The sequence below is a fragment of the Hemiscyllium ocellatum genome, chromosome 2 (assembly GCF_020745735.1).
Source record: "Hemiscyllium ocellatum isolate sHemOce1 chromosome 2, sHemOce1.pat.X.cur, whole genome shotgun sequence".
Lineage (NCBI taxonomy): Eukaryota > Metazoa > Chordata > Chondrichthyes > Orectolobiformes > Hemiscylliidae > Hemiscyllium > Hemiscyllium ocellatum.
The window spans coordinates 3,310,826-3,338,170 of NC_083402.1; the positions used below are offsets into that span (position 1 = coordinate 3,310,826).

The 27,345-nt window shown below is 41.8% G+C and overlaps 1 protein-coding gene across 1 annotated transcript in view; it reads right to left on the bottom strand.

Annotated features, from left to right (window-relative positions):
- Positions 1-27,345, bottom strand: part of LOC132829788 (uncharacterized) — a 104,351-nt gene that overhangs the window by 63,701 nt on the left and 13,305 nt on the right. Inside the window, exon 2 of the mRNA XM_060847155.1 lies at positions 19,970-20,126. The gene's annotated coding sequence lies outside the window, so the exon portion shown is untranslated. The remainder of the gene's footprint in view (positions 1-19,969; positions 20,127-27,345) is intronic.

Consider the following 27,345-nt stretch of genomic DNA (forward strand, 5'->3'; position numbering starts at 1 on the left):
TTGAACAGCAGCTGATGTCACTGAACTATATTTGTGAGGGTAAGTGTTTCCAGAATTGGTCAAGCTGCAGTTTAAGTGTTTCCTGGGATAACTAAACATATCAGGCTTTTACAAAGCTACAGGTAGGTAGTACAAACTCTTCAAAGAGCATCCAACTCTCCAACTAGTACTTAGATTTGAATACTAACAAGGGTGATCATTCCTCCAGCCAGTTTTAAAAAAATTCTGTTAGAAATTGTTGGCACCACTAACAAGGCCAGCATTTAACCACATTTGTGTGGGCCTGAATTCATATGAAGGCCAAAACCAATAATGTTGGCAAGTTTTCTTCCCTGAAGAATATTAGTAAACAGGATTGATATTTAGAAGTTTCCAATGTTGTCTCATGGATACCTTAATGATGACTAGCTTTCAATTCCAGATTTAGCAATTGCATTTAAATTTCCCTTCTGGCACAATGGGATTTGAACACACATCTCCAGAATATTAACCTGATCTTCTAGTCTGGTGACATTTTCATAGCACTGCCCAGAGATGGTTCAGATGTATGAGGTGTGGAAATGGTGGTTGAAGGAAAACAGGGAAAGCCTTGGTAATTCAATAGTGAAGGAATTAATGGTGAAAAATGTTTTTGCAGCTACAGACAACAATCCATGATGGTGTGTTGTGTCCTTGTTTGGATTTTGATTTTATTGTCACATGTCCTTGGTGTCAAGGTAAAGGATGTCACTGAGTAACAGCAGAGAACTCTGATTTGGGGAAGGTGAATTGCCAGCAGTTCTAGTCCACGTTGAAATCAATATCATTGTTAGAAAGGGAACAAAAATAGAAAATGCTGGAGAAACTCTGCAGGTCTTGCAGCATCTGTGAAAAGAGGAACAATTAACATTTGATTTCTTCAGAACTTCAGAGGACACAAATATTAACTCTTTCTCTCTCCATGGATGCTGCCAGAACGGTTGAGCTTCTCCAATATCTCTGTGCGTGCTCCAGATTTCCAACATCCACAGTACTTAATTATTTGAAAGGGAAATGCAGTTCTGTAGTCAGAAATAAAGTAGTTCAATGGAAGACTATGAAGCCAGACCTCAAAACACTTATCAAAAGCATTTGATAAGGCGCCGCACAAAAGGTTAATATACTGGATAAAATAACATGGGATTAGGAATAATTTATTGGCTTGGTTAGAAGATTGGCTAACCAACAGCAAGCAGAGAGTCTGGATAAATGGGTCTTTTTCTAGTTGGTAGAAACAAACTAGTGGGGGCCATAAGGTTCATCCTCAGGTCCAAACTATTAATAATCTATATTAATGACTTGGATATGGGATAGAAAATATTATAGCCAAATTTGTAGATTACTTTCAAATAGGTGGGAAAGTAAGTTGCAACAAAAGAATAAAGAATCTACAAATGGATATAGATAGGTTAGGCAAATGAGTAAAAATTTGACAAATGAAGTTTAATAAGTGAGGTTATCCATTTTTGTTGGAGGAAGAGAAATGCAACTTAATATCTAAATAGAGAAAAATGGTTCAGAGGGGGATCTGTGTGCCCTTGTGTATGAATTGTGGAAAAATAAGATGTAGGTACAGCACGAAATAGGAGGACCAATGAAAGTTTGGCATTTATGCTGAAGGGAAAAAGTATACAAGTAAAGAAGTGATGTTGCAACTGTACAAGGCATCAGTAAGATCACACCTGGATTACTGTGTACAATTTTTGTCTCTTTACTTGAGAGGAGATGTAGTGTATTGGAGGCAGGTCAGAGGAGGTTCAGTATATTGTTTTGGGAGATGAAGGATTTGTTTTATGAAGCGAGATTGAGCAGTTTAAGGCTATAGTCTCTGGAGATTAGAAGAAATACAGGAAATCTAATTGATACGTACAAAATGCTAAAAGGCATTAACAAAGTAGGCATAGAAAGGATGTTTCCTCTTGTTGGGCAATCTAGAACATGGTGTTCAGATGAGGGGTAGCAGATTTTAGACTGAGATGAGGAGAGTGGAGTTGAGGCCAAGATGAAATTAATGGCAAGGCATACAAATAGTTTATAGAGAGATATTGATAGGTTAAATAAGTGGGCAAGGATTTGGCAAATGGAGTATAACATGGAAAAATGTAAAGTTGTTCATTTTGGAAGGGAGAATAAAAAAAAAGCAGAAAGTGATTTAAATGGAGAGAAACTGCAGAAAGCTGCAACACCTAGGGACTTGAGGGGACTTGCTCACAAAGCACAGATAGCTAGCAGCCAGGGTGCAGCAGGTCATCAGGAAGACTCACGGAATGCTGGCCCTTATTTCAAGTGTATTGCAGTATAACAGTAGGGAAGTCTTACTGCAACTGTACAAGGCGCTAGTGAGACCATATCTGGAGTACTGTGAGCAGTTTTGGTCCCCTTATTTAAGGAATAATATTATTTCATTGAAGGCAGTTCAGAGGTTTACTAGGATGGTCCCCAGTATGGAAGGACTATCTTATCAGCAAAGCTTAAAGAGGTCACCAATGTGTGCCACAGGGATGAGTGCCAATTGCACTGTTGTTTGTCATTTATATAAATGATTTGGACCAGAATATAGGAGGCATGATTAGTAAATTTGTGGTTGACACCAAAATTGGTGGTAGAGTGGATAGGGAAGGTTATCTAAGAGTATAATGGGATCTTGGTCAACTGAGAAATGGCAGATGGAGTTTAACTCAGGTAAATGTGAGGGATTACATTTTGGTAAGACCATGGGGAGTGTTGTCAAACAGAGAAACCTAGGGGTGTAGGCAGAGAATTCTGATCAGATGCAATAACTTTGCAGAAGGTTCAAGGTTTCAATGTTGTGAAACTAGTCATCCTGAGAGCAGGAGTTTTAATTTATGCAGCATCAAGGTTATGAGAATCAGAGATAACGATATTACAGCTGAAAAAAGATAACAATAGAGGCATGAGGGGGGAGCTGGGTAGAATTGACTGGAAGAGGAGCCAAACAGGAAAGACAGTGGAACAGCAATAGCAGGGGTTTCTGGGAGCAATTCATGAGACACAGCAAACAGACATCTGGAGGAAAAAGAAACCTGGTACTGGGAGGATGAGGCAACCGTGGCTAACTAGGGAAGTCAAGGAGAGCATAAAAGCAAAAGAGAAAGCATAAAATGTGTCAAAGGGCAGTGGGAAACCAGAGGATTGGGAAGCTTTCAAAGACCAACACAGCATAACAAAAAAAAAGGACAAGCTTAAATATAAAGATAAGCTAGCCAGTAATATAAAGGAAGTCTGTAAAAGTTTCTTTAAATATGTAAAGGGCAAAAGAGGGGCAAAAATGGACAGTGGACTGCTGGAAAATGATGCTGGAGAGATAGTAATGTGGAACAAGGAAATGGTTGAGGAACTGAATAATTATGTCGTATCAGTCTTCACAATGGAAAATATGAGCATATCCCAAAAATTCAAAAGAATGAGGGGCAGAGCTGAGTATGGTGGCCATCACCAAGGAGAAGGTGCTAGAAAAACTGAATGGCCTGAAGGTGGATAAATCACCTAGACAAGATGAACTAAACCCCAGAGTTCTAAGGGAGATAGCTAAAGAGATAGTGGAGGCATTAGTGGTGATTATTCAGGAATCGCTAGAGTCTGGGAGGGTTCCAGAGGACTGGGAAATCACTAAAGTGACACTAACATGAGTAAGGCAAAAGACAGAAAATTATAGACATATTAGCCAAACCTTAGTCATGGGTAAGATCCTGGAATCCATTGTGAAGGATGAGATTTCTGAATACTTGGAAGTGTACGGTAAAATAAGGCAAAGTCAGCATGATTTCATGAAGGGAAGGCCATGCCTGACAAGCAGGTTAGACCAAGGAGAGCCAATGGATGTTATCTCCCTGGACTTCAAGAAGGCCTTTGACAAGGTGTCGCACAGAAGGCTACTGAGTAAGATAAGGGCTCATGGCGTTAGAGGCAAGGTGCTAGCATGGATAGAAGCTTGGCTGTCTGGTAGAAAACAGAGAGTGGGGATAAAAAGGCCTTTGTCAGGATAGCAGCCAGTGACAAGTGGTGTTCCGTAAGGCTCAGTGTTGGGACCACAAATTTTCAATTTATACATTAACGATCTAGATGAAGGGACTGAGGGCATGCTGGCTATGTTTGCAGATGATACAAAGATAGGTCGAGAGACAGGTAGCATGGAGGAGGTGGGGAGCCTGAAGAAAGAATTGGACAGGTTAGGAGAGTAGGCAAAAAACTGGCAGATGGAGTACAACGTGGGAAAATGTGAGGTCATGCACTTTGCTGTGAAGAATAGAGGCATGGGCTATTTTCTAAATGGAAAGAAAATCCAGAAGTCTGAAGTTCAAAGAGACTTGGGATATCTAATTCAGGATTCTGTCAATGTAAACTTGCAGATTGACTCAGTTTAGGAAGGCAAATGCAATGATGGTATTTATTTTGAGAGGACTTGAATATAAAAGCAGGGGTGTACTTCTGAGGCTTTATAAGGCTCTGGTCAAACCACATGTGGAGTATTGTGCACAGTTTTGGGCCCCATATCTCAGGAAGGATGCAATGGCCCTGGAGCGTGTTCAGAGGAGATTCACAAGAATGGTCCCAGGAATGGAAAACAACTTATGAGGAATGTTTGAGGACTCTGGGTTTATACTCAATGGGGTTTAGAAGGATGAGGAGGGACTCTAATTGAAACAGACAGAATACTGAACAGCCTTGACAGAGTGGATGTTGGGAAGATGTTTCCAGGAGAGACTAGGACCTGAGGGCACAGCCTTAGAGTAAAGGGATGACCTTTTAGAATGGAAATAAAGAGAAACATCTTCAGCAAGAGATTGGTGTATCTGTGGAATTCATTGCCACAGAAGGCTGTGGAAGCCAGGTCATTGAGTATATTTAAGATGGAGATAGATTGGTTCTTGATTGTCAAGGGTCTGAAAGCCTATGGGGAGAAAGCAGGAGAATGAGGTTGAGAAATTTATCAGCCTCATGAACCGAATATTCTACTGTTTTTAACAGTGAATTCCAAAAATCCATCAGTTGTCTGAATGAAGAAACTTCAATTCAACTCTTCATCGTATAAGATCATAAGACATAGGAACAGAAGTAGACCATTCAGCCTGGGCCTGCTCAAACATTCAATGAGATCATGATATAATCTTCAACTTGACTTTCCTGTCTTTTCCCAATAAAGCTTGGTTTCCTTACTGGTTAAAAGAAATTCTGTCTGTCTCGGCCTTGAGTATACCTAATGACCAGCCTCAACAACCCTCTGTGGTAAAGAATTCCACAGATTCACAATCCTCTGAGATAAGAATTCCTCTGGACTCCTGTTTTAAATTGTGATCCCTAATTATCAGATTATGCCCGCTGGTCCTAGACTCTCCTGATGGGGAAATTATCTCTCTACATTACCATGTCAAGTAATCTAAGAATCTTTCATGTTTCAATAACCTTGCCTCTTCTTCTAAACTCCAATGAGTTTGAATAGCCAACCTATTCAACTTCTTCTCATAAAATAGTCCCTGTAGACCTGGTTGAAAATGTGTTGCTGGTTAAAGCACAGCAGGTTAGGCAGCATCCAAGGAATAGGAAATTCGACGTTTCGGGCATAAGCCCTTCATCAGGAATGTGCTTTAACCAGCAACACATTTTCAACTGTGATCTCCAGCATCTGCAGACCTCATGTTTTACCTGTAGACATGGTGACTAGTGACTCTTCTCTGGACTGCCTCTAATGCCAGGATATCGTTCATGGAGTTACACAGAATAGGAACAAATCCTTTGTCCCACCATGTCTATACTAACCAACAAACACCCTGGGCGGCACGGTGGCACAGTGGTTAGCACTGCTGCCTCACAGCGCCAGAGACCCGGGTTCAATTCCCCACTCAGGCGACTGACTGTGTGGAGTTTGCACATTCTCCCCGTGTCTGCGTGGGTTTCCTCCGGGTGCTCCGGTTTCCTCCTACTGTCCAAAGATGTGCAGGTCAGGTGAATTGATCATGCTAAATTGCCTGTAGTGTTAGGTATAGGGGTATGGGTGGGTTGCGCTTTGGCGGGCCGGTGTGGACTTGTTGGGCCCAAGGGCCAGTTTCCACACTGTAAGTAATCTAATCAATTCCACTGTGCCCTTGAATTTTAAGTACTCATCCAGATGCTTTTAAAAAGTTGTAAGAGTGTCTGCCTCTACTGCCCTCTAGGCAACAGTGAAAAATATATTCATCATATCTCCTCTAAACTACCTACTCCACACATTAAACTTATGCACTCTGGTCTTGGACACATCTCACGACTCTCATGATTTATTCTGTCTGTGCTTCTTGTAATTTTGTGCATCTTAGTCAAAACCCCCTTTAGTTTCCTGTGTTCAAATGAAAACGAACCCAGCCTTTCCAGTCTTTCTTCGTAACTGAGATTTTCCATCCCAGGCAACATCCTGGTGAACCTACTCTGCACCATCTCCAGTACATTATTTTGACACTGTGGCAACCAGAACTGAACGCACTATTCCATCTGTTGCCCGACAAATGTTTTATAAAGTTGTAACAAGACTTCCTTGCTCCTGCATTCAATGCTGCGGCTAATAAAGCATCCCATATGCTGTCTCACCACCCTGTCTACCTGTGCTGACCACCTGTCTACTTGTATGCCAAGGTCTCTTTGTTCCTCAGTACTCCCTAAGAACATAACATACATTATACATGTCCTTCTCTTATGATACATCTCAATATGCATTACCTTGTACTTACCAGGACTAAATTCCGTCTGCATTGCACTGCCCAATTTAGCATTGCACTGCCCGATTTAGTAGCTAATTAATAACAGACTGTAGCCTGAGACCTTCCCCTTACTGTCAACACCATCAATTTTCATGTCATCTGCAAATTTACTAATGATAGTTTCTATGTTGACATCCAAGTCGTTAATATACATACCAAATAGCAAGGTCCCAGCACCAATCCCTGTGGTATACCAATAGGTTTCCAATTATGAAACATCCCTCTACCATCACCCTTTGCATTCTATTTGAATACCACATTTGGATCCAGTTTGTCAACTTGCCTTAGATCCCATTAGCCCTCATCTTTTGAACCAGTCTTTCATGTGGGAGCCTGTCAAAGTTCTGACTGAAGTCCATGTCAACCACGTCAACTGCACTACCCTCATCAATACATTTAGTCACCTTTTAAAAAACAAAGCAACTAAATTAATCAAACAGGATCTTCCTCTGATAAATCCCCACTGACTATTGCTGATCAATCCTTGCCTTTACAAAAACTTATTAATCCTACTCTTCAGAACACATTCCAATAATCTTCCTCCTCCTGAAGTCAGACTAACTGATCTGTAATTATTGGCCTATTCCTGCTGTCCTTCTTGAAGAAAGGAACAACATTAGCTATCCTAATTTGACATTTGACACCATCTATGACCAGTAAAGTATTAAATATATCCACCACCAATTTCCTCCTTTGCCTCTCATACAATCTTGGAATAAATTTCATCAGGTCCTGGGGATCTATGCAACTATATACCCATTAAAATATCTAATACCGCTTCCTTATTAATCTTAATGTGATCCAGAAATCTCAACTGATACCCCTGGCTACAATATCTTTCTTCTCTGTGAATATAGATGAAGAACATTCACTTAAGATCTCACTGACATCCACTGGTTCCATGCACAGATTGTCCATTTGGTCTCTAATAGGTCCCACATTTTTCCTGGTAATCTTCTTATTCTTAGAAAAAGCTTTGGCATTTTTCTTAATCCCACCTGCCAAAGATACTTCATGGCCCCTCTCTACTCTTCTAATTTCCTTTTTAAGCAATCTCCAACATTCTTTATACTTCTGAAGGGCTTCTCATCTTTCCATTGATCTGTACCTAACATATGCTTCCTTCTTTTTCTTTATCAAGCTCTCACTGTCCCTAGACATCCAGGATTCTCTGGACTGACTGCCTTTGCCTTTAAGAGGACTACATAGCCCTGAATTCACACAATATTTTTAAATGACTCCCACTTTCCAATGTAGCCTCACCTGCAAGTAGCTGCTCCCAATCTATGTTTGCAGACCTATTCCGAAGTGGGACTTGAATCTGGGTCTCTTGGTTCAGGGGTAGGGAACTACCATTGCACCATGAGAGGAGCTGTTTATGTTTTCCAAACTCTGGCTAATAACATTGAAATCAGCCTTCTCAATTTAGATGCTTAACTTCTGTGTTAAACATACTCCTTTCCATAACGACTTTGAAACTTGCATTATTATGGTCACTATCCCCAAAATGCTCACCCACTGAAGGCCAGCCACTTGACTGGCTTCATTCCCTAGGATTAGGTTTAACACTGCCGCATCTGTAGTTAATGCTAGCTTTTTATGGTTCATGGATGACGACTCCCAAGTTACATAGTTTTCTAAAATTTTTCTCTATTTGAATAATATTCAGCTCCTACATTCTTCCTGCAAAGGACATAACGTCACATTTCCCAATATTATATTCCAACTGCTGAGTTTTTGCTTATTCACAAAATCTATCTACAAATCTTTGCAGAGTCTTTGTGTCATCCTCACCACCTATTTTTGAGTCATCTGAAAACTTGGCAATAGTACACATTCACTTCCCTTATCCAAGTCAATAATATATATTATTAATAATTATGGCTCCAATACTGATCCCTAGTGTACTCTACTAGTTACATGTTGCACCCTTATCCCAACTCTCTGTCTTCAATTAGTTAGCCAATTCTCTATGTATGTTCACATACTACCTCTCACACCATGGGCTCTTTCCTTACTACATAGAATAATGTGTGGTACCTTATCATAATAGACCATAAGACCATTGGAAATAGGAAAAGGAGTGAGCAGTTCGCCCATTCAGGCCTGCTCTGCCATTCAATAGGAAATTGGCTGATCTGACATTTTTCATATCCATTTTCCTGCCCCTTCACTGTAATGCTTGATTCCTCTACTAATAAATATACACAAGGACTCTGGCCCCACAGCTCTCTGCAGCAAGGAGTTCCAAAGATTCACAATCCTTTACGGAAAGAAATTCCTTCTCATCTCAGTCTTAAACTGGCACTCTTTTATTCTGAGACTATGCCCTCTGGTCTTGGACTGTTCCATGCAGGGAAACATCCTCTCAGCAATTACCCTGTCAAATCCCTTAAGAATCCTAAGTGTTTCAGTGAGATCACCTCACGTTCTTCTAAACTCCAATGATTAGAATCCCAACCTTTTTAACCTTTGGTCATAAGGGGAGTCACCCCCTTAAACATTCCCTAAAATGCCTCTAATGAAATAAAACGTTTCTTTAAGTAACTGGAACAAACTTCTCACAGTGCTCCATATGTGGTCTCACCAGTTGCAGTAAGACTTCCCTCCTGTTATACTCCCTTGAAATAAGAGAAAGCATTCCCTTTGCCGGCTGCTAGCTTATTGTGTTTCATGCAGAAGTACCCCCAAGTCACACTGTGTTCAGCTTTCTGTAAAATGTCTTCATTTAAATAATACTCTGTTCTTTCATTCTCCCTTCCAAAATGAACAACTTCACTTTTTTCACATCATACTTTATTTGCCAATGTTTGCTAACTTACTTACCTGACCAACACCTCTCTGCAAACTGGTTATATGCCTCTCACAACTTGACCTTTTCACCTATTTTTGTCTGCAAAGTTATCTACATTACATTCACATCCTTCTTCCAAGTTATTAATATGCATATAGTGTGGTCCTGCACTGATCCCCGCAGAAGCCAAATGGTCACAGATCACCAACCTGAAAAATAATCATTTATCCTCATATATTGTTTCTCGCCCATTGGCAAATAATCTATCCACACCAACATACTACCCCCAATGTCACGGTCTCTTATACTATGATTTAACACACGGTGGCACAGTGGTTAGCACTGCTGCCTCACAGCACCAGGGACCTTTGTTCAATTCCCGCCTCAGGCGAATGACTGTGTGGAGTTTGCACGTTCTCCCCGTGTCTGCGTGGGTTTCCTCCGGGTGCTCCGGTTTCCTCCCACAGTCCAAAGATGTGCGGGTCAGGTGAATTGGCCATGCTAAATTGCCTGTAGTGTTAGGTAAGGGGTATATGTAGGGGTATGGGTGGGTTGCGCTTCGGCGGGTCGGTGTGGACTTGTTGGGCCGAAGGGCCTGTTTCCACACTGTAAGTAATCTAATTTTATGAGATACTTTTTCAAATGCCTTCTGGAAGTCCAAATACAACTTATCTAGGGCTTGGATAGACTATGATTTTTCAAATGTGCTGCTATTACTTCCTTAATAATTGATTCCAATATGTTTATTATAATAAATGTTTGGCTAATTGGCCTATGGTGATCTACTTTTTGCCTCATTCCCTTTTTAAATAGGGGTGTCACATTGGCAATTTCCATATCCTCTAGTACTTCTCCAGAATTGAAAGATCTAAGGATCCAATGAAATGCCTTCTGAAAATCCCAAATATATCACACTCACTGCTTTCCCTTGATCTGTCATGTTTGTTACTTCCTCAAAGAATTTTAATAAATTTCCTTTTGAAGTAATAGTGTTATAGTGACAGTTTTCCGATCCTCTGTGGCTTTCCAGAATCTAAGTATTGCTGGAAAATATCATCAGAGCTTCCACTATCTCCAGAGCTCCTTCCTTTAATATTCTAGGACATACCTCATCCAGTGGACTTATTGGCCTTTAGCCCCATGAGTTTCCCATGAGCACTTGCAACTCTCACTGATGATGTTACCTTGTATGGTGACAAAATGTCTGAAAGCAAACTTTCAAACTCAGCGAGCCATCAGACTTATCATCAACCTGAATTACAAATCTTCTCAAAAATCGCTGATAGTTATTGCATTTATTTCCTCTCCTCTTTTATCCCTTTTATTATTCAGTAATGTTGGAATACTATTAATGTCTTCTAATGTGAAGATAGATCCATACTATTTATTCAATTTCTCTGCCATTTCCTGGTTCCCCACTTTTATTTCCCCGGCCTTATTTTCCAAGGAACTATGCTCACTTTGACTTCTTGCTACCTTTTTATATTTTTGAAGAAGCTCTTGCTTTCTGTGTTAATATTACTTGCAAGTTTATCTTCAAAGTTTATTTTCTCCCTCTTTACTTTTACTTTTGTCATCTTTTGTTGGTTTGTAAAATGTTACTAATCCTTGGGTTACCATTAATCTTTACCATATATGTTCTTCTACTATAATGCGCGTGCCGTTAACACAAATTTGCTGGAACACAATTGATGAATTGGGTACACTGTTTCTAAAGTGTGAAGTTTTAAAGCGTGTATTGGTTATAAGGTGATTCTAGCCCCATTAGTTTAAATGGTGCTGCTATTACATGATTTTCTTATAACTCGGGATGGCACGAGAATGGAACTACCATATTATAGCAGAACTGACTGTATTGTAAGTTTTGCTTTCAATCTGATGCTATCCTTAACTTCCCTGGTTAACCATGTTTACTTATCCCCTTTTTGCAATCTTTCTTCCTCACTGGAATATGTTTATATGGTGAGCCATGAGTTATTTTTCAAATGTTTGCAATTGTTCCTCAACCATATTTGCTGCTGAACTCCTTCCCTCGTCCATTCCAGCCAGGCCTGCTCTCATTCTTTATAATTACCCTTATTTAAGCTTTGCACAGTTGTTTCTGACCCCCAAGTTATTCCCTCTCAAACTGAGGTTAATAAAATCAGGAGGAATATGGGTAGGGTAAATAGACAAGATCTTTTCCTTGGGGTGGGGGAGTGAAGAACTAGAGGCATAGGTTTAGGATAAGAGGGGAAAATTTAAAAAGAACCTAAGGGGCAACTTTTTCTCACAGAGGGTAGTGCAAGTATGGAATGAGCTGCCAGAGGAAGTGGTGGAGGCTGGTACATTTACAACATTTAAAAGGCATTTGGATGGGGACATGAATAGGAAGGGTTTAGAGGGCTATGGGCCAAGTGCTGGAAAATGGGACTAGGTTAGGTTAGAATATCTGGTCAGCAGGAACAGGTTGGATTGAAGGGTCTGTTTCTGTGCTGTACATCTCTATTACTTTATGAATGCTAAATTCTATCATGTAATGGAACCCTTTATTCTAACATTACACATCGCTACATCCAAAATAGACTGATCCTTGGTTGTACCTATGACATATTGTTCAGGAAACTACACACTATGAATTATTCCTCATGGACTCCTCTGCCAATCTCACTATCCCAATCCACATGACAATTAAAGTCACCCAAGATTAATGTACCGCTTTTGTTACGTTCACTCGTTAACTCCTGATTTATTGTTTCCTTCACTGTATAGTTACTGTTAGGGAGCCTACAGATGACTCCTACCACTGTTTTCTTTCCTTTTTTTTAAACCTCCAACCACATTTTATGATTCAAGATCGAGGGCCAAAGAGCCTCTACTGCACTGTTCTATGTTTTGATCACTTCTTGATTTCACGAACTTATCTTAGTCCGCCCACACTGATGCTACAATCAAGGAACCTCCACTTCCTCAGGAAGCTAAGGATATTTGGCACGTCCATAAAGATACTTTACCAATTCCTGTAGATGTACCATAGAAAGCATTCTACCCAAATTCATCATTGCTTGGCATGGCAATTAGTAGGTACATGTGACAATAATAAATCAAAACAAATCAAATCAAAAAAATCAAATATTCCATCCTGTACTAACAATGCTAATTTACCACTCTTTCCTTCCTGCCTGTCCTTTCGGAAAGTCATATACCCCTGAATATTTCAATACCAGCTTTTGCTCCTTGTATCTATGTCTCTGTCATGGTTATATAATCATATCCATCAATCTGCATTGGTATAGTTAAGTCATCTATTTTCAGAATACAACGTGCATCCAAGTGAAAAGTAATTAATTTTACCTTCCGATTATTATTTCGATTTTTGAATCTAATTATTTCTTTTTTCTATGTTTGTTTACTCTGTCCCTTGCTGTCCCACTCTGAATATTGTTATCCAAATAGCTACCCTATAATGCTGCCTTTATGAGGTATTTTTCACTGCTGGAGCCATTTCCTTGATTTCTTGGAGCAGTAGTTACTGTTTTATAGGCTTTTGCTTTCGTTTTGGAACTTTTCTAAAGAAATGTTAAAAACAATGAGACTTTAAATGGGCGGAAAGGGAGAGAGCAGGAGTTTTGGGAGAGACAATGTTGGAGGTCCAAGAACAGCTTTAGAGTTCATCAAAAAACCTAGCATTGAGCTCTCACAGCTGACTGTCTGTGAAAGTACAAGCACCTCTGGAAATGGAGTTTGTTCCAAAAAAACCAAACGAACATTGAAATTTCACAACCAACCTTAGAGAGATCTTGTTATTGGAACTACTGACAGCTGGGAGTGTTAGGATTTCATTGATCAGATAAGCGTTTGTTTTTTAAATCTTGATTTTTTTTGTAAATCTATAATAGTGAGTAAGGTGAAGTTTTAAAAAATGTTTTACTAATATCTGTCTCTTGATTAAATTTTTCAAAATTCTAAAAGGGGAGAGTAACCAGTCGGAGCAGGTCCCAACACATTACTACTAATGACATAGGAAGAGAAAGAGACGAGGCTCTGAAGTGAGAATTAAGGAAATTCGGCAGAATGTCCTCAAGGGGAATGATATCTGGATTACTTCTGGTGACACGAATAGGAGGAAGAGGGCAGATGAAAGCTTGGCATGCAGAGCTGGTGCAGAGGGCAGGGATTTACATTTTTGGATTATTGGATTGTCTTCTGGGGTGCAATTGGCCGATATAAGAAGGGCAGTTTATACCTGAATTGGAAGGGAACCAGTATACTGGCAGGGAAATTTGTAAATACTATTGTAGAGGCTTTAAACTAGAAAGATGGAGGCAAAGAGAGTGGCAGGCAGGGGGAGGGGAGCCAATGAGATACTGAGAAAAGAGACAAGTCTGAGCTTGGTACAGTTGAGAAGAGGAGCTAGTCAAATAATCAAGGCAAGTAAGAGCAAGGCAGAGTACGAGGTAAGACTGATAAATTAAACTGCATTTATTTCAATGCAAGAGGGCCTACAGGCAAGAAAGATGAACTCAGGCATGGTTGGGAACATGGGACTGGGATATCATAGCTATTACAAAGATGTGGCTCAGGGACGGGCAGGATTGGCATCTTAAGGGCTGATAAGTGGCAGATGTCACTTAAGTGGCACGTCGATTTCGCTGCTCATTGGATGCTGCCTGAACTGCTGTGCTCTTCCAGCACCACTGATCCTTTACCTAAGTGGCAGATGTAGTTCAACCTGGAAAAGTGTGAACTGATTCATTTTGGAAGGTTGAATTTGAATGCAGAATACAGGGTTAAAGGCAGGATTCTTGGCAGTGTGGAGAAACAGAGGGATCTTGGAGTCCATAATCCATAGATCCCTCAAAGTTGCAACTCAAGTTGAAAGGGTTGTTAAGAAGGCATATAGTGTGTTGGCTTTCATTAGCGGGGGAGTTGAGTTTAAGAGCCGCGGGGTTATGCTGTAGCTTTATGGAGCCCTGGTTAGATCACATTTGGAAAATTGTGTTCAGTTCTGGTTGCCTCATTATAGGAAAGATGTGGAAGCTTTAGAGAGGTTGCAGAGGAGATTTACCAGGATGCTGGCGGGCCTGGAGGGCTTGTCCTATCAAGAAAGGTTGACGGAGCTAGGGGTTTTCTCATTGGAGTGAAGAAGGATGAGAAGTGACTTGATAGAGGTGTACAAGATGATGAGAGGCATAGATTGAGTGGATAGCCAGAGACCTTTTCCCCTGGGCAGAGATGTCTATCCTACAACAACCCCCTCATCCCAGGGACCAATCTAATGCAAGTTAGGGTCATAGAGATGTATCACACAGAACAGGCCCTTCGGTCCAACTTGTCCATGCCAATCAGATATCCTAAATTAATCTAATCTCATTTACCAGCACTTGGCCCATATCCCTCTAAACCCTTCCTATTCATATACCCATCTAGGTGCATTTTACATGTTGTAATTGTACCAGCCTCCACCACTCCCTCTGGCAGCTCATTCCATACACGCACCACACTCTGCATGAAAGATTTGCCCCTCAGGTCCCTTTTAAATCTTTCCTCTCTCACCCTAAACCTAAGTCCTCTAGCTCTGGACTCCCCTACTCAAGAGAAAAGAGTATTTGTCTATTTACCCTATCCGTGCCCCTCATGATTTTATAAACCTCTATAAGATTGCTCCTTAGCTTCTGACACTCCAGGGAAAATAACCCCAGCCTATTCTGCCTCTACCTATAGCTCATACCTTCCAACCCTGGCAACAGCCTTCATGTTTCATTCCTGAAACATACTATGGAGACCAAAGATGTACATACTACTCCAGTTGCAATCTCACCACAGACCAGTGCATTTTAATAAGACTTATTTATTACTGTACTCCAATTTCCTTGCAATCAAAGCTAATACACCATTTGTCTATCTAATAGCTTGCTACGCCTGCATGCCAACCTGTTGTCTGTTCTGAGGGACAGTCTCTGGACCTGAAACATTAACTCTGCTTTCTTTCCACAGACATTAGCAGACCTAAGAGTTATAGAGTCATACAGCGCGGGAACAGACTCTTCAGTCCAATTCATCCATACCGACCAGTCATCCCAATCTGACCTTGTCCCATTTGCTAGCATTTTGCTCAAATCTCTCTAAACCCTTCCTATTCATATACCCATTCAGATGTCTCCATAAGAACAGATAACAGGTTGGCATGCAGGTGTAGCAAACTGCTACATTTCAAAATACTGGCAAATGGGCCTAGGTCAGATAGGTTAGTTGGCACTGAGGAGTTGGACTGAAAAGTCTGTTTACATGCTATATGACTCTATGACTCAGAAGCTTGCTAAGATCTGTGGAAAGAAAGCAGAGTTAATGATTCAGGTCCAGTGATCCTCCTTCAGAACAGGCAGCAAGTTGACATGCAAGTGGATCAGGCTGTTACATGAACAAGCTGCGTACTGGCTCTAATTGCAAGGAATTAGAGTACAGTAATAAATAAGCCTTGTTTAAATTGTACTGGTCTGAGTTGTACTTGCTGAGTTTCTCATGCAATTTCTGTTTCCGTTTTCCAATGTCTGAATTCTTTGGGGTCTTTTTTTTTTGCTAACCTGTATTTTCCTTGCATAGTACAGTCCACTAAAGTCTCTCTGAACATCAAAATTTACAAATTTCACACCTAATGAGAATATGTTCTATTATTCTATGTTTAGATCTTTCATTAAGAACAGGCAGTAGAAGATGGGAAGGTGTGGCCTTGTTAGTCAAGGATAGTATAATGGTGGCTGAAAGAACTTTTGATGAGGACTTGTCTACTGAAGTGGTATATGCTGAGGTTAGAAATGAGAGGAGATGTCACACTGCTGGGAGATTTTTACAGGCCTCCGCAGAGTTCCAAGGATGTGGAGGAGAGGATTGGCAAAACAATTCTGGGTAGGAGTGAAAGAAACAGGGTGGTCATTATGGGGGACTTTAACTTCCCCAACCTTGACTGGAAGTGCTATAACTCCAGTACGTCTGATGGTTCAATTTTTGTACAATGTGTGCAGGAGGGTTTCCTGACACAGTATGTCCAAGGGCCGACAAGAGGAGAGGCCACACTGGATCTCGTGCTTGGTAATGAACCAGGCTAGGTGTTTGATTCAGTGGTAGGTAAGCACTCTGGACAGAGTGACCATAATTCAGTTACGTTTAGTTTAAAGATGGAAAAAGATAGGTACATGCCACAGGTCAAGAGTTATCGATGCGGCAAGAGCAATTAGATTAGATTTTAGATTAGATTACTTACAGTGTGGAAACAGGCCCTTCGGCCCAACAAGTCCACACCGACCTGCCGAAGCGCAACCCACCCATACCCCTACATATACCCCTTACCTAACACTACGGGCAATTTAGCATGGCCAATTCACCTGAACCGCACATCTTTGGAATGTGGGAGGAAACCGGAGCACCCGGAGGAAACCCACGCAGACACGGGTAGAGCGTGCAAACTCCACACAGTCGGTCGCCTGAAACGGGAATTGAACCCGGGTCTCAGGCGCTGTGAGGCAGCAGTGCTAACCACTGTGCCACCGTGCCGCCCACAATTACAATGCGATTAGGCCAGACTTAGGATGCATAGAATGGAGTAGCAAAATGCAGGGGATGGGGACAATCGAAATGTGGAGCTGGTTTAAGGAACAGATATTGCGTGTCCTTGATATGTATGTCTCTGTCAGTCAGGGAGGAAGTGATAAGAAAAGGGAACCATGGTTTACTACAGAAATTGCATCTCTTGTTAAGCAGACGAAGGAGGCTTATGTGACGATGAGATGAGATGGTTTAGATGAGGCGATGGAGAGTTACAGATTACCTAGGAAAGATTTAAATAAGAGTTAAGAAGAACAAAGAGAGGACATGAGCAGTCTTTAGCAGGTAGAATAAAGGAGAACCCTAAAGCTTTCTATCGGCATGTGACGAATAAAAGGATGACTAGGGTAGGAATAGGGCCAGTCAAAGACAGAAGTGGGAAGTTGTGTGTGGACCCTGTGGAGATCGGAAAGGTGCTAAGCGAACATTTATCATCGGGTTTCACTCAGGAAAAGGAGAATTCTGCAGTGGAGAAGAATGTTAGACCAGAAGGGATTGCGGTTAGTCAGGAAGAGGTGGTTTCAATTCTAGAAGGAGTGAAAGTTGCCAAGTCCCCTGGGCCGGATGGGATTTATCTGAGGATTCTCTGGGAAGCTAGGGAGGTGGTGTTGGAGCCTTTGGCTTTGATCTTTGAGTCATCATTTTCTACAGGTTTAGTACCAGAGAACTAGAGGATTGCAAATACTGTGCCTGTGTTCATAGTGGTAATTATAGACCTCTGAGCCTTACATCTGTTGTAGGAAAGGTTTTGGAAAGGATTATAAGAGATAGGATTTATAATTATTAGCAAGCAACAATTTTATTGGAGATAGTCAACATGGTTTTGTCTAGGGCAGGTCATAGCTCACACACCTCACTGAGTTTTTTGAGAGGTAAAAACAATGACTGCAGATGCTGGAACCAGAATTTAGATTAGAGTGGTGCTGGAAAAGCACAGCAGTTCAGGCAGCATCCAAGGAGCAGTAAAATCGATGTTTCAGACAAAAGCCCTTCATCAGGAATCCAGTCCCTCTACATCTCTATCCACCATGACCAGGGCCTCCAAGCGCTCCATTTCTTCCTCTCCCGACGTCCCCAACAGTACCCTTCCACTGACACTCTCATTCGTTTGGCCGAACTGGTCCTCACCCTTAACAATTCCTGTATTCCTGATGACGGGCTTTTGCCCGAAACGTCGATTTTACTGCTCCTCGGATACTGCCTGAACTGCTGTGCTTTTCCAGCACCACTCTAATCTCAACCCTGAGTGTTTTGAGAAGCTGACCAATCATGTGGATGAAGGTAGGTCAGTTGACGTGGTGTACATGGACTTCAGTAAAGCCTTTGATAAGGTTCCACATGGTGGGCTGATGGAAAAAATGCAGAGGCATGGAATTAAGGGTAATTTAGCAGTTTGGATTAGAAACTGGCTTTCTGAAAGAAGGCAGCGAGTGGTAGTTGATAGAAAATATTCAGTCTGGAGTTCAGTTACGAGTGGTATGCCACAAGGATCTGTTTTGGAACCACTGCTGTTTATAATTTTTATAAATGACTTGGAGGCAGACGTAGGTGGATGGGTTAGTAAATTTGCAGACAACACTAAAGTCGGTGGAGTAGTGGACAGTTTGGAAGAATGTCGTAGGTTGCAGGGGATCTTGGATCAACTGCAGAATTGGGCTGACAGGTGGCAAATGGAGTTCAATGCAGCTAAATGTGAGGTGATTCACTTTGGGAGGAATAACAGGAAGGCTGAGTACTGGGTCAATGGAAAGATTCTTGGTAGTGTGGATGTGCAGAGGAATCTTGGAGTCCATGTACATTGATACCTGAAAATTGCCACTCAGGTTGATAGTGCTGTTAAGAAGGTATACGGTGTGTTAGGTTTTATTGGTAGAGTGATTGAGTTCCGGAGTCATAATGTCATGCTGCAACTGTACAAAATGCTAGTGCAGCCACACTTGGAATATTGTGTAAAGTTTTGGTCGCCCCATTACAGGAAGGATGTGGAAACATTGGAAAAGGTGCAGAGAGGATTTACCAGGATGTTGCCTGGTCTGGAGGGAAGGACTTATGAGGAAAGGCTGAGAGACTTGGTTCTGTTCTCATTGGAAAGAAGAAGACTGAAAGGGAACTTGATAGAGACATACAAGATGATCAGAGCATTAGATAGGGTAGACAGTGAATGTCTTTTTCCTAGGATGATAATGTTGACTTGTACGAGGGGGCATAACTACAAATTGAGAGGTGATAGATTTAAGACAGATGTCAGATGTTCTTTACTCAGAGAGTGGTAAGGGCGTGGAATGCCCTGCCTGCTAATGTAGTTAACTCAGACACATTAGGGAAATTTAAACAATCTCTGGATAAGCAAATGGATGATGATGGGATAGGGTAGGAGGATGGGCTTCGATTAGTTCACAGGTCAGCGCAACATTGAGGGCCGAAGGGCCTGTTCTGTGCTGTATTGTTCTATGTTCTATTCTATTCTTAAGACTAAAATGACTCTTTTACACATTATACTTCATCTATCAGTTTGCTGCCCATTCACTGAACCTGTCTTGAATATGAGGAAGTGGCAAATTTCTCCACCCCCAGTACTAAAATTAGTGCAGATGTACTATGAACTTATAGGTTTTTTAGTAAAGAGGTCAAAATCCATAAAAACAATTAGTCTTTCATTCTAATCATCATTAATGTGAAAAATAATTTTCGAATATTAATGCTAATTAAAACCCTGCATAATCAGTTGGTTGTTATAACTTTTGTTATTTAAGTGAAAGTGACAATAACAGCAAAAGATACAAGACGAATGACCATCCAGAATCAATTGAATGATAGTTCTTACGACAGTTGTCTGCATTCCTCCAGTGGATGATAATTCCTTGTCGACAACATGCTTGGCTATATGCAGCAATAGCATCGCAGAAGCACTGTTGGTCTTCTCCTTTGTAGCATTTGGAAGTTGTTGACTTGCAGGACTTATAATATTGTTCGACATTAATCTGAAAAAAAGTGTGGGAATTCCAGAAGAAAGGGAATTTATAATTTGGAAGATAGCAAAATTAATAACTCAAATCTAGCACAATTAAATCAAGGTACCTAAATTAACACTTCACATTCTGTAATATACTGTTTTGACAAGAATGTATCTATATTCTACCATTTAAGACAGCCACTAATTGCTCTGCGTTGTTGTGTATGATAGACTATTTTTCTACATTATTTTCTTGGTAGTCAACTGGACTATTCTCTAACAGCTCTCTTCTGTTGACCAGCTCAGCGGGACAGAATGTGCTGTATCAACATTATTCAAATACAGCAATTCAATTTCAAAGGAACGGGAGTACACCATTTAGTTTGTCAAGCCTGCTCTGCCACTTAATACAATCACAGTTGATTAAACATTTCAATGCCTTTCAGTCAGACCATCCTCATTACTTTGTACTACCAGTGATCAGAAATCTATCTCTAAGCACAATCAAAGATTGAGCTTTTGTAGCCCTCTGTGGTTGAGATTTCGCAAGTTTCACAATGATCTGAGTAAAAACTCATCATAGTTGTAAATGGCAACTGCTTTATTTTGAATTCTGAAATTGATATTGTAAAATGTTAGAATCTATTATAAAGGATGTTATAGCAGAGAATTTAGAAATATATTTGATCAAGCAGAGTCCACATATGAAGGAACAATCCGTCTGACAAATTTACTAGAACATTTTTGAGGAAGTAACAAGCAGGAAAGATCAAAGGAAAGCAGTGTGAGTAACATATTTGCATTTGATAAAGTATTACTCATTAGGAATAAGACAAAAGCCCATGGTGCTGGAGTTAGTATATTAGCGTGGATGGACGATTGGCTAATTAATAGAACGCATGCAAGATAAGGGAGATATTTTGGGATTACATGTAACTAGTGGAATGTCAAATGAATTAGTGTTGGGGCCACAATTATTCACCATAATTATTAATGACCTGGATAAGGAAACTTAATGTACTCTTGCCAGATTTTCAGATGAAACAAAATTAGGTAGGAAGGCAAATAGTGAGGATGCCACAAAGAGTCTGCAGAGGAACATAGACAAGTTAAGTGAAAATCATGGAATTATAGAATCATATAGAGCTGATGAGGTCCTTTAGTACATCAAATCTATATTGCTAAAGCACCACTAAGTCTAACGTGAGTTTCACTTTCCAGCACTGGGAACATAGATTTGAATGTTATGACACTTCAAATGCTCAGCTAAGTACTTTTTACAAGTTGTGAGATTTCCTGCCTCTGAAAATGTGTTGCTGGTTAAAGCACAGCAGGTTAGGCAGCATCCAAGGAATAGGAAATTCGACGTTTTGGGCATAAGCCCTTCATCAGGAATGAGGAGAGTGTGCCAAGCAGGCTAAGATAAAAGGTAGGGAGGAGGGACTTGGGGGAGGGGTGATGGAGATGTGATAGGTGGAAGGAGGTCAAGGTGAGGGTGATAGGCCGGAGTGGGGTGGGGGGCGGAGAGGTCAGGAAGAAGATTGCAGGTTAGGAGGGCGGTGCTGAGTTGAGGGAACCGACTGAGACAAGGTGGGGGGAGGGGAACCAACTCCACACACAAGTTCTCTCCGCTACTCCTGATCGGCCGTACCTTCTCCCTGATCATTCTCTTATTTCTCACGTATGAGTAAAATGCCTTTGGGTTCTCCCTAATCCTTCTTGACAAGCCTTTTTCGTGCCCCCTCCTGGCTCTCCTCAGTCCATTTCTGACTCATTCTAGCAAGCATGTAATCCTCTAAAGCTGTGCTAGATCCTTGCTTCCTCCACCTTACGTAAGTTGCCTTCTTCCGTTTGACGAGAAGCTCCTCTGTTCTCGTCATCCAAGGTTCCTTAATCTTACCTTTTCTTATCTGCCTCAGAGGAACAAATTAGTGCATCACTTGCAACAAAGCTCCTTAAACAGTCTCCACATGTCTGCTGTGCCCTTTCTGTGGAACAATTGTTCCCAGTCTATACTTCCCAACTCCTGTCTGATAGTGTCATAATTTTCTTTTCCCCAATTAAATATCTTCCCTCGGTAACTGCTCCTTTCCCTCTCCAAGGCTGTGGTAAATGTGAGGCTGTTGTAGTCACTGTCACCAAAGTGCTCTCCCACTGTGAGATCTGACATCTGTTCTGGCTCGTTGCCAAGCACCAAATCCAAAATGGCCTCTCCCCTCGTTGGTCTGTAGACATACTGAGTAAGGAAACCCCTCCGAACACACCTGACAAAATTGGCTCCATCCAAACCATCTACACTTAGGAGGTTCCAGTCAATATTGGGAAAGTTGAAATCACCCATAACAACAACCCTGCTACTTTTGCATTTTTCCAGAATTTGCCCGCCTATGAGATCTTCAATCTCTCTACTGCTATTAGGTGGTCTGTAGAAAACCCCCCAATGCGGTGGCTGTTCCTTTGCTGTTCCTAATTTCCACCCATACGGATTCAGTAGACAAGCCTTCCTCAACAACCTGTGATGCACTCTCTGATTAGCAATGCTACACCCCCTCCTCTTTTTCCACCCTTCTGTTCTTTTTAAACGTTCTAAATTCTGGAACATTTCTGCCCCTGTGAAACCCATGTCTCCGTTATGGCCACAACATCATAGCCCAAGTACTGATCCATGCTCTAAGTTTGTCACTCTTATTTCAGACACTCCTTGTATATATACTTTAACCGATCCCTTTGTACCATCATGTGACAAACCTTCCTTTTAGATTCACTATGTCCTGTCACTGTTGCGTCTGCAACTGACCCCCTCTCAGACATGTGGCTCAGATTCCCACCACCCCCCCCCGCCAAATTAGTTTAAACCCTCCCGAATCACTCGAGCAAATCTCCCACCCAGGAATTTGTGCCCCTCCAGTTCAGGTGCATCCCGTCCTTCATGTACAGGCCCCACCTTCCCCAGAAGGTATCCCAATGGTCTGGGTATCTGAAGCCCTCCCTCCTGCACCAGCCTCGCAGCCACGTGTTAAGCTGCATTCGCTGACTGTTCCTCATCTCACCATCTCGTGGCACCGGTAGCAAACCTAAAATCTATTGGTCCTGCTCTTCAGCTTCTAACCTAACTCTCTGCACTCACTTTTCAGATCCTCATTACCTTTCCTGCCTATATCATTGATGCCAATATGTACCACGATTTCTGGCTGTTCCCCCTCCCCCTTCGGAATCTTGTAAACCCGATCGGCGACATCCCGGACCCTGGAACTAGGGAGGCAACATACCTTCTGGGAGTCTGTTTCTGACCACAAAATCTCCTGTCAATCCATCAAACTATTGAGTCCTCTACCACTAGCACTTTTCTATTTTCCCCCCATTCCCCTCTGAGCCTCAATGCCAGGCTCAGTGCCAGAGATCTGACAGCTATGGCTTTCCCCTGGTAGGCTGTCCCCACCAGCAGGATCCAAAATGGGGTACTTATTGCTGAGGGGAACAGCCACAGGGGATCCCTGCTCTGACCTTTCTTCCCTTTCTTACCCCTGACAGTAACCCAGTTGTCCTTATCCTGTGTCTGGGGAGTGACCACCTCTCTGTATATCCTCCCAATTTCCCCCTCAGCCTCCCAGATGATCCGTAGTTCATCCAGCTCCAGTTCCCTAGCTCGGATTTCAAGGAGCTGGAGTTGGGTGCACTTCACAGATGTAGTCGGCAGAGACATGTGAAGTGTCTCTCACCTGCCACATTCTGCAGGAGGAACATGCAACTGCCCTAACGTCCATAACCCATTACTCTGATAGCCCGCACAGAACTAAACAAAGGAAGAGAAGGAAAAACAAAGAAAGCTGAAAACTTACCTAGTTTACAGACTCTTAGTAAGGTTAGAGGAGGTAGGTGGGAGGGACGCTATATGGTGTAGGGTCTCGGGTTTAGATCTCACTCACTGAAAAACCTTCCCAAAAGTCCTTCGCTCCTCCTAGACAGGTCGACGACGGTTGAACAGTGGATGTGGTGTATATGGATTTCAGCAAGGCATTTGATAGGGTTTCCCATGGTACGCTCATTCATAAAGTCAGGAAGTATGGGATACAGGGAGATTTGGCTAGCTGGATTCAGAATTGGCTGGCTGACAGAAGGCAGAGTGTGGTTGTAGATGGAAAGTGTTCTGCCTGGAAGACGGTGTTGAGTGGTGTCCCGCAGGCTCTGTTCTTGGGCCTCTGCTCTTTGTAGATTTTATAAATGACTTGGATGAGGAGGTTGAGGGGTGGGTTAGTAAATTTGCAGATGACACAAAGGTTGGAGATGTCGTCGATAGTATAGAGCGCTACTGCAGGTTGCAACGCAACATAGACAGGATGCAGAGCTGGGCTTAGAAATGGCACATGGATTTCAACCTGGATAAATGCGAAGTGAAGCATTTTGGAAAATCAAACTCAAATACTGAATATAGGATTAAAGACAGGATTTTTGGCAGTGAGGAGGAACAGAGGGACCTGGGTGTGCAAGTATATAGATCCCTCAAAGTTGCCACCCAAGTGGATAGAGTTGTTAAGAAAGCATATGGTGTTTTGGCTTTCATTAACAGGGGGATCGAGTTTAGGAGCCGCGAGTTTTGCCGCAGCTCTACAAGTCCCTGGTGAGACCACACTTGGAATATTGTGTCCAGTTCTGGTTGCCCAACAAAAGGAAAGATGCAGAGGCTTTGGAGAGGGCGCAAAGAAGGTTTACCAGGATGCTGCCTGGACTGGAGGGCTTGTCTTATGAAGAAAGGTTGAATAAGCTTGGACTTTTCTCTCTGGAGAGAAGGAGGAAGACAGGAGACCTGATAGAGGTGTACAAGATAATGAAAGGAATAGATAGAGTCAGTAGCCAGAGACTTTTCCCCAGGGCAGGATTGACTGGTACGTGAAATCATAGTTTGAAGATATTAGGAGGAAGGTATAAAGGAGATGTCAGAGGTAGGTTTTTTACATATGGAGTGCGTTACCAGCTGTGGTGGTGGAAGCAGAGTCACTGGGGACATTTAAGCAACTGCTAGACATGCACATGGATAGCAGTGAGTTGAGGGGTGTGTAGCTTGTTACTATATTTTACATTAGGATTAAATCTCGGCACAACATCGTGGACCAAAGGGCCTTTTTTGTGCTGTTCTATGTTCTATACCTCCCTGTTCTTAAAATCTATGCCTCGACTGATGTCCCACATGCCTTCTTCACTCTTTGATTAACCCATCCTGCACTTTCAGAGATTTGTGGACAAATACCCCAAGATTCCTTTGTTCCTCTGAGCTTCCTATTATCTTGCCATTCATCCTGCCATATACCCTTGTTTTGTTATTTCTTCCAAAGTGCATCATTTGCACTCTCTTCAGGTTAAATTCTATTTGCCACTGACGTGCCCTTCTTACCAATCTGTTTATTTTTAAGACCTTCTTTCTCAATGTCAACCACACAATTTTTAAGTCATTGACAATCAATCCACTACCATTTCCCAGAAGATCATCTATATTCTTTATATACAATTATCATGAACAAGATGGAATCCAGCACTGATGCCTGTGATTATCTCATTGGACACTGGCCTCAGTCACAGAAACCACCACCTGCTGTCTCCTGCCTCTGAGCCAATTTTGGATCTAACTTGCCAAGTTACTTTTGATCCCTTGTGTTTTGACATTTTTAATCAGTATCTCAAATGAGACCCTGTCAACAGCTTTTCTGAAATCAATAATATCTACTTCATTCACACTTGTGCTTTTTTCTTTGAAAAATTCAGCCAGATTTGTTGGGCATGACTCCTGTCTGATAAAGCCATGCTGACTACCCCTGATAACTGTAGGGAACGCAGATGGGATTCACTTGGATGTTTCCTAGGATGGAGCATTTCAGCTATGAAGAGAGGCTGCGTAGGCTTAGATTGTCTTCTTTGTAGTAGATCACTGAGGGCGGACCTGATTAAGATTTTGAGGAGCATAGGCAGGGTAATTAGAAAGCAACTCTTCCCTTTAGTTGAAGGGCCAATAACAGGCAGGCTTAATTTCAAAGAGAAGGGCAGAATGTTTAAACCAGTGCCAGTGACCCAGGTTTTATTCCATAAGAACATAAAAACTAGCAGCAGGAATAGGCCACCTAGGCCTTTGAGCCTGCTCCACCATTCAAAAGATCATGCCTGATCTTTTCGTGGACTCAGATCCACTTACCCACCCTCTCACAGTAACCCTTAATCCCTTTATTGTTCAAAATAAATATGTCTTAGCAACTACTTCATTGGGCAATGTATTCCACAGATTTTCAATCCTCTGGGTGAAGAAGTCCCTTCTCAATTCAGTCCTAGAGCTGTTCCCTCTAATCTTGAGGCTATGCCCTCTATTCCTAGTTTCACCTGTCAGTGGAAACATCCTCTCTACTTCTATCTTACCTATTCTCTTGATAATTTTATGTTTCTATAACATCTCCCCACTCATTTTTCTGAATTCCAATGAATATAATCCCAATCTATCCTCATAAGCCTCTCAACTCCGGAATCAACCCAGTGAACCTCCTCTGCACCCCCTCTAGTGGCAGTACATCCTTTCTCAAATAAGGAGACTAAAACTGCACGCATTACTCCAGGTGTGGCCTCATCAGCGCCCTATATAGCTGCAACATAACCCCCCTGCTTTTAAACCCAATCCCTTTAGCAATGAAGGACAAACTCTCATTTGCCTTCCCAATTATTTGTTGTACCTGCAGACCAACCCTCCGTGTTTCATGTACATAATTCAAGTAATAATCCTTTTTACTGTTACTCCTAAAAAATGGATGACTTCATATTTATTAACATTGTATTCCATCTGCCAAACCTTTGCCCACTCACCATGGTTCAGCTGGCTCATCCTCCCTGCAGCCCTTATCCTCATCCACACAGGGAGCAAGTATCTCATACCTGTTGGATAAGGTCAAGAGCTGAATCTCCTCCATTCCTGAACTCAGGATCTCCCTACCTGCCTCATTTGCAATCACACCCTGCTGTCCCCGATCACTAACTGAATTTGAAGTATTTAATCCACCAGGTGTGACTGCTTCCTGAAACAATGGGGTGTTTCTCCCCATTTTGGATGTACTGCATTGTTTAAAGCTCAGATTCCAGATCATCAACTCTGAGCCGGAGTTCCTCCAGCAACCAACACTTGCTGCAGATGTGTCACTGCAGTTCTAATGCTTCGTGCGTTCATATGCAGTATTTTTAATTTGTTACTGCTCTCACCCTTCCCATCAACCCCTATT